Source organism: Hordeum vulgare, chromosome 7H, assembly GCF_904849725.1.
Source record: "Hordeum vulgare subsp. vulgare chromosome 7H, MorexV3_pseudomolecules_assembly, whole genome shotgun sequence".
Classification (NCBI taxonomy): domain Eukaryota; kingdom Viridiplantae; phylum Streptophyta; class Magnoliopsida; order Poales; family Poaceae; genus Hordeum; species Hordeum vulgare.
This window is the reverse complement of record NC_058524.1, coordinates 313,921,226-313,940,640: the sequence shown is the minus strand read 5'-3', so window position 1 is coordinate 313,940,640 and position 19,415 is coordinate 313,921,226.

Below are 19,415 nucleotides of genomic sequence, written 5' to 3'. Positions count from 1 at the left end.
AACCAAGGTTCTTGTGTTATTTCTGACCTAGCTAAGCTAATTATGTCATATATGAACCAAATAAGCTAATTATGTCATTTTGGGAGATAATTAGATAAGTATGTCATTTTGGAGAATAAAACTAGAAGAAGAAGAAGAAGGATAAGAACAAGACAAGAAGAAGAAGGAGAAAAAGAAGGAGAAGAAGAAGGAGAAGAAGTTATGTTATTTTGAGCTTATTATGTCATGTTGGAGGAAGATATGCTAAGTTATGAGCTAACCAAGGTTCTTGTGGTATTTTTGACCTAACTATGCTAATTCAGTCATAAATGAACTAAATAAGCTAATTATGTGATTTTGGAGGATAATTAGCTAAGTATGTCATTTTGGATAATAAAACTAGAAGAAAAAGAAGAAGAAGCAGGAGGAGGAGGAGGAGCAGAAGAAGCAGCAAAAGGATAAGAAGAAGGAGGAGAAAAGAAGAAGAAGGAGAAGATGATTACTTATCTTATTTTAGCTTATTACATCATTTGGGAGGAAGATACGCTAAATTATGAGCTTATCAAGGTTCTTGTTCTAAATTATGAGCTTATCAAGGTTCTTGTGCTATTTTTGACCTAGCTAAGCAAATTATGTCATAAATGAACTAAATAAGCTAATCATGTCATTTTAGAGGATAATTAGCTAAGTTGCCATTTTGGAGAATAAAACAAGAAGAAGAAGAAGAAGAAGAAGAAGAAGGAGAAGAAGAAGACTAGAAGAAGAAGTAGAAGAAGAAGGTGAAGAACTAAGCTTATTATGTCATTTTGGAGGAAGATAAGCTCACTACAACAAAATAGTCACATAGGGTCGCTTTTTTGAAACATTATATGTATTCATCTCTACAACTATGAACACTAGCAATGTAAAGACGTTTCCTGAGACGTTTACATGGCGCCACAAATTTATTATAAAAACCTGACATTTATAAATAAATAAATATTTTTAATTAACTTAGTGACAATTTTTGAGACGCTCTAATATGCAGCTTAATACTTAGACGATAAATTGGGCGGTCCTTAATTCATTTTGATTTACCGCTACGAATTCCCGCTTTTGTTTTGGACTTTTCCCACGAAGGACATATGTTCAATCCCTGGTTCCACATCCCCATCTATCTGCCTCCCCCTTTCTTCAACCTCCCATAAAGATTCAGATCTGCGGTGGCACCAAGCCTACCTCATGAGTCGGCCAGCCGCCCGGCAACAGCCTCCCTCGAGCAATGTCTTACGACCACGACCTCCCATTCTCCTCCGTGGCCGACCTCATCAGGCAGAGCCCCGACGTCCGTTGTCCTCCCCGTGGCCACGTCGCCCCATCCCGATGTCGTCCCCACCGTTGCCCGACAGAGTCCACACCGGCGTCATCCTTCACCCAATACTCTGCCCCGTTTCCCATCGCTAAGCCGCCCCGCAAGAAGCTCCTTCCTCCAGTATCTTTAGGACTCCACTCGGTCAAGCAGGTGCTCGTTCAAATCCATCTCCTCTATTTTCTTTACCATTAATTCAAACGAGGCACCCCCCTTAATTTAAGCATCACATGTCTCTGTCCTGGTTGGTTGTCTACAAAATATTACAATTACTATCAATCAATGAGATAAATAATGTACCTGATATTCAGATCTCATGAAGCAATCGTGTTGCTGGTGCCTCCTGCAACTTCTGTACAAAAAATTCGTTCCTCTTCTTAGTTTGCTACTTACAAGTTTCTCTAGTTATTTTCTAGGGGGAAAAGGGTGATTACATTAATTGCGTTATGATAGAATGCCGAGCTATTATAAATTACATTTACTTTTTGTAGCAGGGTTCCAACTTAATCTGCAATTCCAACACGGTTCCTACCTTCATTTTGTAATGATGATAGTTTTAGCATAGAAAAACTAGCATCACGTGGTTTGTCCTACTACTTACCAAGCAAAATGACATGACTCTGTGCGACAGACAAGTCAGAGTTCATGGTTCACCACTAATGACCTGTACATATTGTTTTCATGGATTTTTTTACTTTATCACCCTAGATGCATAGTATTTGTCTAAATGGTACCATTCCTCGAAGTGGTTATGCTTTTTTAAATTGACCAGAATAAGATATGACCAGGACAAGTTACGTGCATTTTCAAAAGGGTCAAAAACTCAAAGCTAGATACAGTTTTATGCTTAGTTCAATCCAAAACCTGGTTAAGCTAGTTGTGGTTCGCCTGCCCATCTGATATAACCTTGAAACATTATGAATTTACTCAAGTCATCCGGGCATTGGTGATGCAAGTTAGTCTCGTAAGTTAACCTTGACATGGGTTTGGTTCATTCATGAGGCATCTCATGCATGCTGCAGCAAGCATCGCCTAGTATATCTATTGTTGGAGAAATGAAGACATTGTATGTGGTTGTTCTGCATTCATTATGTGATCGTAAGAACAAATCTTAAGCTGTATGTATGTATGTTGTTTTATTCTACTTCCTCTTATGGTCTTATAGTGCAGTGCAATGCTAAACCTTGACATACATTTGTATGCACACATTGCATTTCATTATCTTGTTGATTAACATATTTTAACATTGTTTTTGGAAATATACTATGTTGAGGATACCTCAACGGTGTCGAAGCTTACTTACAACTGAACTGAACCTTGCTTGTGGACATCACACATTGAAAAGTTGGATAAGGCCAATCAAGGCTGTGCAAAATCAATTTCACTACATGAGCAGTTCACTAACCAGGTATAGTCAAACAATAGATAATAAGAAATGTGGTGTACTGCTTTGTACAAGTAGGGTATTTTCCCGCCCCCCTTTTTTTCTAGAAGCAATAGGGTATCATGATGGAAATAATTATGTCCAAGAATTTGGTACAACCTGTGCTAATACTATTTATTATTTAAAAACTGCTAATACTATTTCAAGAAAATAATAAATTCTAGACGCGAACTACTAGAAGCAGTAGTAGCAAGTAACTCTAATTTATAAAAATGGGGTGATCAAAGAAATCTGGAGTTTACATATGTTATATATGCAATTGGTAGTGGTTATAGGATAAGCAGTTGGTCTAACTCCATGCGCAATTGTTCTTTTTGCATAAAGTGAAATCTTCCGAGGTGAGCAATTTGCTTGGAGAGCACTATGTTGTAGTTTATGGTTGCCATGTTATGAACCTTTGAGATGAGAAAATGATTAGACCATATATGAAAAACTCGAAATAGTAGGGAATGCTATTGGCTCTGGTACTGCTTGGAAATCGATCACATGTAAGTTTTTCCATGCAAGCATCAAGTATGATTGAGTGTCCATATTTAAGTTTTATTATTTATAAAGAAATCATTGTGGTGTGTACCTTTTTAGATCAAAATACCTAAGGCAACCACTCCAGCACAGCTACAAGAAATTTGTACAACACAATCCTTACAATCTCATCAATGAACATTTCATCCTGGACGACCCTAAAAGATTATGTTCGTGTGTATTTTTTATGTTATATTTCCTTTTCAGGTAGCCGAGGATTTTGAGAAGGGTTGCATAACTTGAGCTAGGAGCAACTACAAAATGAATTAGTCCTTCAATGAGAAAATATTATGGATTATGTATAGGTTTTAACTTCATTGTAAACTTAGTTCTAGAATGTAGGATCTTTTCTTAATTATTTGCATCTTCCGTATTCATGTATGTTTTGATTCAGTTGTGAACTACGCACACTTTTAATAGGTATTTGGTCCTATTAATTTGTACACTGGATTTGCTAATGAGGATGCTAATTATCTATGTGATAGCTCCAAATGCAATCGACGATATGGGTTGATGACTTCATATAATGATACTTGTTTATCAATCTCCATGTGTATCTATGGCATAATAAAATTACCAAATTTGGAATTATAAATTAAAAATTTAAAATAAATCAAATAATATTTGAAGTAAAACAAGATGCCATGTATATTTAGAGACGAATAAAACGTCTCTCCATATCTTATATAAGATGTGGACCCACCATGACGTGAAGCCAACAAACCTTGTCTACATGAGTACAAACGCAATACAAGCGTGTCTAATAAAACGTCTCTATGAGTAGAGGCGATTTAAACGTCTGATTGTAGGGTCTCATGCCATGTAGACGCGCTTGCTAAGCGTGCCTACATGTTTTGAGGCGGTCCATAAGGAGACGCTCCAAAGACGCTTTACTAGATCGACTCTATAGCTGACTAGAGACGAAATAACACGTCTCTACATATGCAATTGGGCGTCTCTACACGTAGATTTTCCTATAGTGGTTAAGCTATGAGATAACCAAGGTTCTTGTGTTATTTTTGACCTAACTAAGCTAATTATGTCATAAATGAACTAAATAAGCTAATTATGTCATTTTGGAGGATAATTAGCTAAGTATGTCATTTTGGAGAATAAAACTAGAAGAAGAAGAAGAAGGAGGAGAAGAAGAAGACTAGAAGAAGAAGAAGAAGCAGAAGAAGAAGAGAAAGGATGAGAAGAAGGAGAAGAAGGAGGAGAAGGAGAAGAAGAGGAAGGACAAGAAGAAGAAGATGAAGAAGAAGGAGAAGATTATTACTTGTCTTATTTTGAGCATATTATGTCATTTTGGAGGAAGATGCACTAAGTTATGGGCTAAGCAAGGTTCTTGTGCTATTTTCGACCAAACTAATCTAATTATGTCATAAATGAACGAAATAAGCTAATTATGTGATTTTGGAGAATAATTAGCTAAGTATGTCATTTTGGAGAATAAAACTAGAAGAAGAAAGAGAAGAAGACTAGAAGAAGAAGGAGGAAATGAAGAAGGATGAGAAGAAGAATGTGAAGATGATTACCTATCGTATTTTGAGTTTATTATGTCATGTTGGAAGAAGATACACTAAGTTATGAGCTAACCAAGGTTCTTGTGCTATTTTTGACCTAACTAAACTAATTATGTCATAAATGAACTAAATAAGCTAATTATGTGATTTTGGAGGATAATTAGCTAAGTATGTCATTTTGGAGAATAAAATTGAAGAAGAAGAAGGAGAGAAGAAGAAGACTAGAGTAAACATGAGAAAAAGAAGAAGAAGGAAAAACAGAAGGTGAAGATGATTACTTATCTTTTTTGAGCTTATTATATCATTTTGGAGGAATATACACTAAGTTACGTGCGAACCATGGTTCTTGTGCATTTTTTGACCTAACTAAGCTAATTATGTCATAAATGAACTATTAAGCTAATTATGTCATTTTGGAGGATAATTTGCTAACTATGCCATTTTGAGTATAAAACTAGAAGAAGAAAAAGAAGGAGAAGAAGAGGACTAGAAGAAGAAGGAGAAAAAGAAGAAGGAGAAGAAGAAGCTGAGGATGATTACTTATCTTATTTTGAGCTTATTATGTCATTTTTGAGGAATATACGCTAAGTTATGATATAAGAAAGGTTCTTGTGCTATTTTTGACCTTACTAAGCAATTATGTCATAAATGAACTAAATAAGCTAATTATGTCATTTTGGAGGATAACAAGCTAATTATGTCATTTTGGAGAATAAAACTAGAACAAGAAGAAGAAGGAGAAGAAGATGATTCAAAGAAGGAGAAAAAGAAGAAGGAGAAGAAGAAGGTGAAGATGGTTACTTATCTTATTTTGAGCTTATTATGTCATTTTGGAGGAAGATACACTAAGTTATGAGCTAACTAAAGTTCTTGTGTTATTTTTGACCTAACTAGGCTAATTATGTCATAAATGAACTAAATAAGCTAATTATGTCATTTTGGAGGATATTTAGCTAAGTATGTCATTTTGGAGAATAAAACTAGAAGAAGAAGAAGAAGAAGAAGGAGAAGAAGAAGACTAGAGGAAGAAGAAGAAGAAGAAGAAGGAGAAGATATTTACTTATCTTATATTGAGCTTATTATGTTATTTTGGAGGAAGATATGCTAAGTTATGAGCTAACCAAGGTTCTTGTGCTATTTTTGACCAAACTAAGCTAATTATGTCATAATTGAACTAAATAAGGTAATTATGTAATTTTGGAGGATAATTAGCTAAGTATGTCATTTTGGAGAAAATAAGCTAAGTATGCCGCAGAACACTAGGGAAAACTAACCATCATCGTCATCAAAGATGTGAATCATGGGGTTGCTAGGGCGGGTTCACGTGGAGAAGGTTGCCCTGGAGAAGGGTTGTGCGATGTGGCTCGAGAGTTATTCTGCACCAAAGATATTTTGCAATGTCTCATTTGCATGATGACACTGAAATGTTAATACTAGTAACTAATGACCATTGAAATGAAACTCACTTTTCCAACCCAGAAATGTTTGACGTCGACGGAGGGGTCTGACCGTTCTCGAGGCACATAGACTGCACATTTGGTTTTGAATGGTCAGTCCTATCAGTTAGTAATGAAACACACATTACATGCATGATTTGGCTAATGTGAAAAAGAAACTTACCACATGGAGATCGTACATGGCCTGGTTAGCCGCCTCATTTCATGCCCTCTCCTCCTCCAACAACTCAGTCGTGTTCTCCTTCGTGTCCCGGTCCCTCTCCTCTAGAAGCGCGTGGGTTGTCGCTCTCTCTTTCTGAAGAGGAGCCTTCGACACAACTCCTCGTTAGCATTTTTTATCATCGATGGCCCCACACACAATGTCATGGATGAAAGTTTCCTGAGTCCATATTACTAACCTCGATGGAGAGATCGACTGGCCGTGGACGAGGCCTTATCTCAGGACAGGAGCTCATCTGGCGCGCCTTGCTCTCCGGGAGTGTGAGAGGACAATATATCAGCCCATCTTCAATAACTATCGAGCCATGGGGCCTCCTGCCACCAGATATAATCACCAGCTCTCAATCCAAAGGTTCCTAGCTCGAGCTGAAGTCCTCCCCTCTCCTCTTCTTCCCCTCGTCCTTGCATCTCACGAGCTTGTTGTGGGAGGAGATGTTGGTGAACTTTTCTGGATGATCGAGGTTAAACTCAAAGAATGCCTTGGCCTTCTTATAGGAGGCAGTATGGGCCATGCCATAGAGTGCGTACAACTTTGGCACCTCCGACTTATTGTGATGCCCCTAAACGAGAGGAACAAAGTATTAGTAAAGGGCTCAAGCTAGCATGAAGAATGAATTGCATGAATCAGGAAAAAAAACCACATACCCAGTTTCGTCTGAACTGAAATAAGTTGGCGCTGCATTGATGGTGTGGCACACCAACCATTTGGGCATGCCGGTCCTTCGCATTGTCCTTGACAGATCGCCATTGGCCTGTGCACCACTCATCCACCAATGCCTCCTAACAATCTAGCTGATCCGCACACCATCTCGGGGGGAACCTACAAGTTAGTAAGGAGAAATTTGAGTGCTACACTTATGAATCAAATCAAGAAAACTACGTACAGGGCCTTAAGAATATGTAATTACCTTCATGTACTGCTCCTTCTTCAGATACTTTCTATGGAACAACTTCTTGTCCTTCTTAATACCATGCATGACGTAGTAGTCTCGATCAGCCTGCGGCCGAGCCTCGTGGTATCAGTTCTGTAATAACCGCTTGCACTCGGCCTGGATAATATTGGCCGCTGCCTCCTCATATCCCTCCTCACACCTGCAGAAGGTCAACAATCAAACGAGACAGCACTGATTAATACAATAACTAGCTATATTTTAAAATTTAGATTGTGCAAAAGGAAAAATTACCCAAAATCTGTTGATCACCATCTCAGCCCTCGAGTAGCATGAGACACCATCGGTAATCTCCTCCAGCGGGCCCTGGGCAGCCTTGTAGTGCTCCGAGGTAAATCCTAGTGTAGGAAGCTCACCCTCAACGGGCAATGTGACAAACCCCGACAAATTTTGCCGGCAAAGCACACCAAGGATGGTGTTCAGCTTGCGGACTCCAAGGGGGTGATTCCAACCCCTGCACTATGACAATGTCAACACATTAGATATTTGAAGAAACTTGAAGGAAAAAGGTACATAAAGAGTAATTGCACTTACTTCTCCCCTTCGCGCCTAATCACCGACCTCTGCTCTTGGGTCGCCGGCACGATCAGGTGACGTGTACTACCACGCTGGTACACGTTGACCCCCTCAACCACCTCTTGTCACTATCGGTAAACTCATCACTGGCCTCCCCGCCACCATCACAATGGCCACCCAGCCCCTCGATTCGAACCGGCTAGGTAACCCATTCAGACGTCTCCACGTTGATCGAAGCCTCTTGGGAGGGAGTCTCCTGGGACGTATAGCCCCTGGTACATGAGTCTCGCGGGCTAAAACCTTAGGAACTAGAGTCTCAGGGGTCGAATGCCCGTCAACCCGAGGCTCCTGGACCGGAGTCCACATAGCCTCCACCTCAAACGGGTCCACCATAGTAGTCGTGTGCTCGGGTGAATCAGGTGGGGGTGGAGTCAAGGACGGTGTAGCAGTCTGCCTACCTCTCACACGGCCACGTCATGTACCCTTCACCTTCTTCCCCACCCGACGTCCTCTCCCACTGGGCAACGACGCCGATGAAGAAGCACTCGGGGGTGTCCCCAGACTGTTTGCCAAGACTCTACGGGAAGACTAGGGTGGATTGGAAGTACCCCTGGCGTGGGTCGTGCTACCTCTTGAGCTTGCGTTGGTTCTTCCTTGAAGAGGAAAGGGTGATGCAACAAAGTAGATAAGTATTTCCCTCAGTTTGTTGAGAACCAAGGTATCAATCCAGAAGGAGGAACAAACAAGACCCCAATAGTAGTACCTTCACAAATGATCAAACACTTGCACCAAACGCTATAAAGGGGTTGTCAATCCCTTCAGAGTTATTTGCAAGGATGACATCTGATAGAGATAGGTATAAAATATTGATAGTTCCGAAAGTAAAACTAAAGTAAATAAATTGAAGCAATTATTTTTGGTATTTTTGTTTATAGATCTGAAAATATGATATGGAAAATAGACCCGGGGGGCATAGGTTTCACTAGAGGCTTCTCTCATATAGGAAAATAATACGGTGGGTCAAAAAAATTACTATTGAGCAATTGATAGAAAAGAAAATCATTATGAAGATATCCAAGGCAATGATTATGCATATATGCATCACGTCCGTATCAAGTAGACCGAAACAATTCTGCATCTACTACTATTACTCCACACATCGACTGACTCCTGCCTGCATCTAGAGTATTAAGTTCATGAAGAACAGAGTAACGCATTAAGTAAGAGGAAATGATGTAGACAGATAAACTCAAGCAATATGATGAAAACCCCATCTGTTTACCCTTGATGGCATCAATACAATATGTGTCTCGCTACCCCTACTGTCACTGGGTAAGGACACCGCAAGATTGAACCCAAAACTAAGCACTTCTCGCATTGCAAGAATGACCAACCTAGTTCGCCAAACCAGACAAATAATTGGAAGAGACTTGCAAAGATATGAAATCATTTATATAAGAATTCAGAAGTTACTCAAATAATATTCATGGATAATCTGAACATAAACTCACAATTCATCGGATCTCGACAAACACACGGCAAAAGAGTATACATCAGATAGATCTCCATGAAGATCATGAAGAACATGGTATTGAAGATCAAAGAGAGAGAAGAACCCATCTAGATACTAGCTATGGACCCGTAGGTCTATGGTGAACTACTCACACATCATCGGAGGGGCAATGCAGTTGATGTAGATGCCCTCCATGATCAACTCCCTCTCCGACAGATTACCGGAAAAGGCTCCCGGATTGGATCTCTCGGGAATAGAGGCTCCTGGCGGCGTAAAAGTATTCTCGCGACTCTTTTTTGGTGTTTCTAGAATATTTGGAATTTATAGGCCAAGAATTAGGGTTAGGAGACCTACACGGGGGCCACAAGCCAAGGGGGCAGGGCCACCCCCCAGGGCGCGCCCTGTAGGCTTGTGGCCTCCCTGCAACTGCCTTGCCCCCTACTCCAAGTCTGTTGCGTGTCTTCTGGTCCAAAAAAAATCTTTCCGTTCCGTTTGGACTCCATTTAATATTCTATATCTGCAATATTAAAAAATGTGGAAAAACATAAACTGGCACTAGGCTATAGATTAATAGGTTTGTCCCAAAAATAATATAAAACTCCATATAATTGGATATAAAACATCCAAAACATATAATAGAATAGCATGGAACAATCAAAAATTATAGATACGTTGGAGACGTATCAGCATCCTGGTAAACATATAATTCCTGCTAGTCCTCGATAGGTAAATGGTAAAAACAGATTTTTTATGTGGAATGCTACCTAACATATTTATCCATGTAATATTCTCTAATGTGGCATGAATATTCAGATCCATAAGATTCAAAACAAAAGTCTATATTGACATAAAAACAATAATACTTCAAGCATACTAATAAGGTAATTGCTTCCTTTCAAAATAGCATGGTCTTCGAAAGTTATCCCTACAAAATTGTATGGTCTGCCTATGCTCCATATTCACCACACTAAGTATCTAAATCATGCACAACCCCGGTGGAAGTCAAGCAATTGTTTCACACTTTTTATGTTCTCAAACCTTTTCAACTCTCACGCAATACATGAGCCTGAGCCATGGATATAGCACTATAGGTGGAATATAATGTGATGGAGGTTACAAAAATAAAGTAAGAAGATAGTCTCACATCAACTACGCATATCCACGGGCTATCGAGATGCCCATCAATAGATATTAATGTGAGTGAGTAGGGATTGCGATGCAACAAATGTACTAGAGCTATAAGTGTATGAAAGATCAAAAAGAAAACTAAGTGGTTGTGCAAAAGATGTGTACCACTATTTATATGACAGTGACAAGATAGGAGACTATCTATGAAGAACATGGTGCTACTTTGAAGCACAAGTGTGGGAAAAGATAGTAGCATTGTCCCTTCTATCTTTCTCTCATTTTTTGAATGGACTTCTATGGCCTCTTTTATTTTTCATAAAGTTCGGAGACTCATCCCAACTTGTGAGGGAATCATAGCTTCAATCATAATTTTTTATCACACGGACAATGCTCTAATAACGCAAAATCATCACACTTTTATTTACTTACAGCTCAAAATATTACAACTCGATATCTTAGAACAAAGTATGACTCTAGAAGCAATATGGAAGTAATGGTGCGTGTCATAAAAATGGGACGGTGGTGTTGCATGGCAGTATATCTCGGAATGGCTATGAAAATGCCATTATAGGTAGGTATGGTGGCTATTTTGAGAAAAAATATATGGTGGCTATTTTGAGGAAGGTGGGTTTAATGTACCGGCGTAAGTTGCACGGTACTAGAGAGGCTAGCAAAGGTGGAAGGGTGAGAGTGCGTATAATCCATGAACTCAACATTAGTCATAAAGAACTCACATACTTATTGCAAAAGCCTATTAGTTATCTAAGCAAAGTATTAGACGCATGCTACTAGGAGAAGGGTTGGTACGAGTTAACCAACATGCGATCCCAACCTCCACACAACGGTTGACAATCATTAAACAAGTCATGCTCCGACTTCATCACACAACGGTTCATCATACGTGCATGCTATGGGAATCACAAGCTTCAACACAAGTATTATTTCTAATTCACAATTACTTACTAGCATGACTCTCATATCACCATCCTCACATCTCAAAACTATATGCAAGGAATCAAACTTCTCATCATATTCAATGCAATGAATATGAAAGTTTTTATAAGATCCCTTTCCGATGACTATTATATTAGGACTAAATTCATAAACTAAACAAATTACCATGATGTTTAAAGAACCCTCAAAATAATATAAGTGAAGTACGAGAGTTTAGTAATTTCATAAAACCGTCGTGCTCTAAAATATATAAGTCAAGTACTAGAGCAACATTGCCTAGCTCAAAAGATATAAGTGAAGCATAAAGAGTATTCTAATAATTTCACGATTCAGTGTGCCTCTGTCTCTAAAAAGATGTGTGCAGCAAGGATGATTGTGGAAAACTAAAAATTAAAGACACATATCATACAAGACGCTCCAAGCAAAACACATATCATGTGGTGAATAAAAATATAGCCTCAAGTAAATTTACCAATGGATTGAAGATGAAAGAGGGGATGCCCTCCGGGGCATCCCCAAGCTTAAGCTTTTTGGTATCCTTGAATCTGGCTTGGGGTGCATTGGTCATCCCCAAGCTTAGGCTCTTGCCACTCCTTTTTCCATAGTCCATCAAATCTTTACCCAAAACTTGAAAACTTCACAACACAAAACTCAACAGAAAACTCGTGAGATCCGTTAGTATAAGAAAGATAAATCACCACTTAGGTACTGTTGTGAACTCATTCTTGATTTATATTGATGTAATACTTACTGTATTCTAACTTCTCCATGGTTCATACCCCCCGATACAACACATACATTCATCAAAATAAGCAAACAACACAAAGAAAAGAGAATCTGTCAAAAACAGAACAGTCTGTAGCAATGTGTTTACTTCGAATACTTTTGTAACTCCAAAAGTTCTGAAAAATTACGATGACGACCTTGATAATTTGTAATACAATCTTGTGTAAAATATTCAGATCAAAAGTACATTCCAATGAATTTATAAAATCCTGGACTGAGAGCGAAAGTTTCTGTTTTTCAACAAAATCAACTTGCAAGCACCACAGACCATCCCAAAGGTTTTACTTGGCTCAAACACTAATTAAAACATGAAAACACAATTATTATAGAGGTAATAATATGTGCATCCCAAAAAACAGAAACAAAAACAAAATAAAAACAAATTAAATAGGGTTGCCTACTAACAAGAGCTACTGTTTAACGCCCCTAGCGGCAAAATTTTGTGTTTTGACCTAAAGTCGAAAGAAAACCCAGTTTTGACCTCGGTTTAATTTTTTTGCAAATCTGACCTCTTTAAGTGATGCCAACGTCCCTAGCGTCTAGGTTGCACGGGAGACGCCAGGGACCATGGCGTCTGGTGGTGGCCCGCTCCATCTGCTCCCTGTTGACCAGATGATGTGGCAAAGGGGCCAAACGCGAGGGGCCACGACGTCTGGTCCCCCAGACCCAAACACCAGGAACCCTAGCGTCTGGCTGGGGTAAGTCAAGTAGCGCTCGGGCTCGACCCACCCACCCACCCATGTTCTTCCTCCAGCCCCCAGATGCCAGAACACATCTCTCTCTCTCCCCCCTCTTCCCCTCACCCCCTTGATCTACTGCCTCCTCCACCCAAATCAATAAATCGGATCCCCCAAAGCTCCGTTAAGGTAATCTCCCCGAACCCCTCTAATTAATTTTTGTTTCAACATCTTATTTTGATAGTATTTTTGAATATTAGGTGATGTAAGATTAGTTGATTTTGTCTTAGTATTAGGGATTGTTTTGTAGTTATTAGATGATGTAGTTCTTATATGTTAGATGATGTATTAGGTTAGGTGATATAGTTTTATAGGCATGTATTAGATTAGGTTAGGTTATATCTTAGATGATGTCTTAGATTAGGTGATTTTGTCTTAGTATTAGGGATTGTTTTGTAGTTGTTAGATGATGTAGTTCTTATATGTTAGATGATGTATTAGGGATTGTTTTGTAGTTGTCTTAGTATTAGGTGTTAGATGTATGTATATGTTATTTTTTGTAGTTGTTAGTTGTTAGACGTTAGATGTATATGTGTAGGAAAATTTTATTAGATGATATAGTTGTTTGATGTATGTATATGTGTAGTTGTTAGATGTATTTTTTTGTGTTGTTGAATATGTTATATAAGTGTAGATGATATATAAGTGTAGGATGATATATATGATATATATATGTAGTTGTATGTATTTGCCTTTGTTTTTTTTGCAAAAGAGATAATGAAATTCGATGTATGTTATTTTTTTGTAGGATGGCGGATGATAATGGCCCTTGGTATGATGGATTAATAGAAGAGTTTGACAGAGTGCACCGTGGTCGTGCAATTGAGAATTGTAAGGTATGATGGATTAATCGAGGACTTGTCAATTATTTGTGTTTTTTATGTGTGTTTGTCGTATTGATATGAAGCTCACATTCTTTGTAGAATGTAGTAGCTATGCGCATGAGGGGTCATGGTGCAAATGACTTTCCATACGACGTGCGATATGAGCCCTACATTGCAAGATTGGGTCTGCTGCCCTTTGTTTTGCAATTCAAGAGGAACCCACCACCGGTGAACCATCCAGCGCTCACCGTATTGACGGATTGTTGGAGGCCCGAGACACACTCTTTCCACCTTGCATGTGGGGAGATGACGATGACCTTAGAGGACATGGACATGATAAGCGGCCTTCCTCTCAACGGCGATGCCATTACGGGTCATGTCAGTGTCGTTAACTGGCGAGAGTGCGTTGGCGTATTAATTGGTGTTGAACCCCCCCCCCCCCCCCCCCCCGCTGCCAGGCAAGCCTGATGCCTCAAAAGTGAAGGATTCCTAGTTAAAATAAGTGAGAGGAGCACCATGCCCTGCGGATGCCGATGATATTTTCGTGCATCAATATGCTCGGGCCTATCTTTGGTATATACTAACCAAAGTAGTCTTCACAGAGGCAACCGATAACTCGGCCCTCTGGATGTATTTGGAGCGCCTAAGGAACTGGGATATTCAGCTTAGCTGGGGTTCAGCAGCACTAGCATACTTGTATCATCAGGTCAGAGCTATCTTCACACATTTCTTTTTAATTTGTCATGCATCACACATTGCTAACTTTTTGTTTAATTGCAGTTGGATCAGGCGTCAATGAGGACAAGAGAATCATATTCATTGTGTGGGTTTGTGTGGAGCCTCTCTGTGTGGATGTGGGAGCGGTTGCTGGTTGGACGACCCATGTTAAAGAACCCTGATAAGCCAAACCCCAATCCACATGAAGCGCTTCATGATGAAGATCCATATCCTTGCCCCACAGTTGCCTATCATTGGGATAAGGTGTCTGTTTACAAAGGAAGCTCTCGTGTGCGATACAAGTGTTATATGAACGAGTTGGACACCTTAACTGCTGAGAAGGTACCAACATTTCAGTTCCTTGTATTGTAGGTTTTTCTAATGGCCATATGAGAATGTGTACGTAACATCTCACCTCGTCCTATTGTTGTAGTTTTCTGGCGGCCTTGTGAGGAAGATCGTGAGTACGACCTCAACCAGATGTGCACGCGTGATAGTAATATTTGGAGGTCTAGGTGTCCAATGATATGCTTTTACACTGTCGAGTTCCACTTTGTAGACCGTGTTGCCCGGAAATTTGGGAAATGCCAAGGTATTCCAACTGAGGAGACCAGGAGTGTAATCATAAATATGCATGGGTAAGCCAAAATGATTCATGAGATTTGTACTATAGCATTGTGAAAGTTTATGTTTGATAATTGTTTAAATCGTGCATCGTTTTAGGTTCTGTCGAAGGAACAATCAGGATATATCGGATTGGGATGCAAAACACCATCACTGGATAGCAATGTGGAATCAGAGAGCGGTGTTAATTGACTAAGAGAATAAAGCTCACAATGATTCAGCCTACCAGAATTATCTTGTGTGGTATGCGGAGCGTTACCGATTGAAGCTTAAGCCCGGTTGGACTAGGGAAGACTGGTCTGAGTTGGTGTCAGAAGATCCATTGGCTGCAGAAGGGTATCATGCCTTCAACATGGTTGTGCGGGAGACCGGAGGGAGTCAAGTGGACTATGCACCCATGCATGACGAACTGGTAAGTGAATGAATCAGAACCAACCAACATTACATTGTCTTCTTGAATTCTAAATGTTTGTTGTGTTAATGATTTGAAGGGTAGAGAGTTCCTTATGTGTGTGAACGATGCCAATGTAGCATTTATTCATCCCCGAGGAGGTGCATCATCTGAGAGAACTCTTAAGACCACGTTGGAGGTATGATCATGTTTACAAATGTTTGTCTTAATGGATTACTTATTTGCATCTAACATAGTGTTTTGTGTTTTCTCAGAAGTTCAAGGCAAGGTTCCACCAGTGGGCAACTATGTTTTCTTGCCACGGTGCTTAGTCCGTGGACGTGTTTAGAGCTGGTACTAGCCTCTCCTCTAGAGCTTGACGTCGTCATCTGACCATCGATGACATAGAAGAAGAGGAACAAATGGAAGAGGAGACGACACATGAGCATGAGGTAGATATTGATGCTCCACAACCGTCACAACCGTCACAGTCCAGGAAGAAGAAGACACCACGTGTGGAGAGAATGAAGAGATTAAATTCTCGGATTTGTAGTCCGGAGTATAATCGTAAGCTTTTTCCTAAGGGGATGCGGTATGTGGAAGAAGAGGAAGACGAGGAAGAGGAAGACTAGGAAGATATAGAAGAGGAAGAAGAAGAAGGTGAGTCTAGAAAAGAAGAGGGGGAGGAAATTCCTACAAGAAAGGGGAAAGCCACGAAGAGAGGAAGAAGGGAGTGAAGTGAAATGCCATTGATATGTTATCTTTAATTTGTGAAACTGTCATGAAGTGAACTTGTCGTGTAGTGAACACCTATTTTATCTTGAATTCATGAACTTGTCATGTAGTGAACACCTTATGCTATCTTGAATTCGTGAACTTGTCATGAAATGAAATGAAGTGCACCTGTTATGTTATTTTTAATTTGTGTACTTGTTATGAATGATACAGATTACAATGATTCAAATGATAAATATTACATAGTTCAAAAGATAAAGATTACATAGTTCAAATGATAAATATTACATAGTGGAGGTATGATAAAGATTACGTAGTGAAGGAATGATAAAGATTACATAGTTCAAATGATAAAGCTTACATAGTTCAAATGATAAAGATTACATAATAGGCTCATGGATACATGTCATTGTAGTTCCAAATGACAAAGATTACATAGGATCATTGGCGTTAGGTCCAGGATTGCAGCAAATGACATCATTTCTTTCGTTGACCCATGCCCAACGAGAAGCATGCTTCGGTAGTGGCAAAAAAGGTTGCCTCACTAACCAATCAATGACCTGGCCATGGTTGTAAATGTTAAACTGCTCATGTTCTTCCCTTGTTGCACACAATGCAACTTGCATTGCTAGATCACATCAACAATCTTTCTCCCTCTTCTTCAACATCTTGATCTCGCTCTCCTTTTTGTCGATTATTCTTTTCGCAACGTCCTTACAGAAATAGTAGTTTGAAAAGGTTCTACGCACCGCATTCAACGCACCAACGGCTGCCACCCAGTAGGTCAGTTTTTCCTCAATAAATTCACATTCACGCTTCGTCGCTGCCTTAGCAGAAACCTCAACATAAATGAACGGTCTAATTCTGCATTTTAGAGAATGACCACTCAATACGCACTAACTATTCAATACACACTAAATTAAGCTAGGGTTTCCCTAAGATGTACAAAATCTAGCATAATAAGATGGTTTAACAAAAAAATTGGATGAATCGGAGGAGAATACTACAAGGGACAAAGTTTATGGACATATTTATGTTAGGGAATCACCTTCTTGCGAGGATTCGATGGGGGTCATGAGGGGAAGGAGATAGGAGGAGAGCAGAAATGAAGCAGCAAGCTCGGGGTGGATGGTAGGGGAAAGTGACTGTGGTGGGACCCATACCAACAGTCCACCACATAGACTAGTTTTGTTCAGGACCGAGACACCAGGGTTCTTGGAGTATGGTGATGTGGCCAGGACTAGACGCCAGGGTCCCTCGCATCTTGGTGCGCACAATATATGCGAGCAGCTTTGCACTAAATTGGGCATCTGATACGCCAGGAACCGTGGCATCTGGTGGCGAGGCTGTTAGAGCATATATCTCCATATGTGGTTTTGGTAATTGATGACAATTCCTATGGACTAATGGTTGCCTTAAGTTATATTTATAGGATTTGTCCATAGGCACTTCTTGAAGTCCATCTGTTGGGTTCAACAAGTTTAGATGATGACCCAGATGGTATTCAAGGTATTATCCAAAGAATGGTCATAGAGACACAAGGTTGATCAAGATCTCAGACAAAGAGTAAATCAAGATGATCAACACACAAAGCATACAAGATGTAACGAGAGGGATCAAGTACAAAGAGGAAATCAAGATGATCAACACACAAAGCGTACAAGATGTACCGAGAGGGATCAAGTGATCCCATGGTATGGTAAGCATTGTCCATTACGTGTTTGTGTACTAACCCATGGTCTTCGTGAGAGTTCTATGTGTGGGTTAGGTGTGTTTCCATGGGCTCGCGTCAAAAGGAAGATCTCATACAACCCATGAAGGATGCCGTCAAGCGGTGATCATCATCAAGATTGCGGTGTGCAAGTTCAAGAGGATCAGCACGAATATATCGTGCTTGAAGCTTGCCGTCCATTGTGGTGGCAATGGACTTTTGAAGGTATGCTGAAGAGTGGCTCACCCATAGTGAGTATGGGGGAGCAATCAACTACTCTTCATCAAGCCAACGCAATCAAGAAAGGTGGTCCATCTTGAGGAAGCCAAGATCATCATCATCTAGCTCAAGAGGTTGAGGTGCAAGGTATAGGTTTGCCCTTGATAGGTTTTCTATTTAGGATAGAATGTTGTACTGTCAAGGGGGGCTCTCAAGTGATTAGCTTGATCGTATTGTTCGTTGAGAGCTCAAACCATTTGCATCCTTGCATCATACTTCTTGGTTCTTATTTGGTTTTTCTCTTTATGAGTTTTAGAGCTTATGGTCATCTTCATGACAAGCTCGAGTTCATCGAAAACAGAGTCCATATGCAACTACTATGATGTTTTCGATGTTGGAGTTTTTGCCGGTTCTTCATTCATAGTGGTCTCACATCTCTATATCATTGGCATTTTCATATCAGCATGGTCTCTGTTTGGATTGCTCTTGTCGTCCTGAATCCAACAAGCTTGGGTTTGCTAGATTTGGAGCTCGTATGCCAAAGTTATGGTTGTTTCAGTGGCGAGCGATAGTACCGCTGGCCCTAGCGGTAGTACCGCTAGAGCTGGCGGTAGTACCGCGGGACCTAGCGATAGTACCGTTAAAACTGGCGGTAGTACCGCTGGCCCAGCGGTAGTACCGCCTCTGGTCAGAGGTAGTACTGCTCCAGGACTTTAGTACCGTCATCTTTGCGGTTGTACCGCGTCGGACTTTTTGCAAAGACTTTTTGGCGGTGGTTGGCCCGATAGTATCTTTGCGCTACCATGGGCTCAGCGGTAGTACCGCTCCAACCAGTGGTTGTACCGCTGGAGGGTCAGCGGTAGTACTGCTGCAGCCAGCGGTAGTACGGCCGGAGGGTCAGCGGTTGTACCGCTGGAGCGAGCGGTTGTACCGCTGGAGCGAGCGGTAGTACCGCTGGGCTCGGGCTGTAACTGGGGGTAACGGTCTGATTCCTTCCCCCAATATATAAAGGGGGTCTTCTTCCCCCTTGGTCTTATCCATCTGTTGAGCTCTTGTTCTACCTCTATTTTTGACATTCTTAGAGCTTGGTAACTGTCAATCCATCCAATGATTCTTGC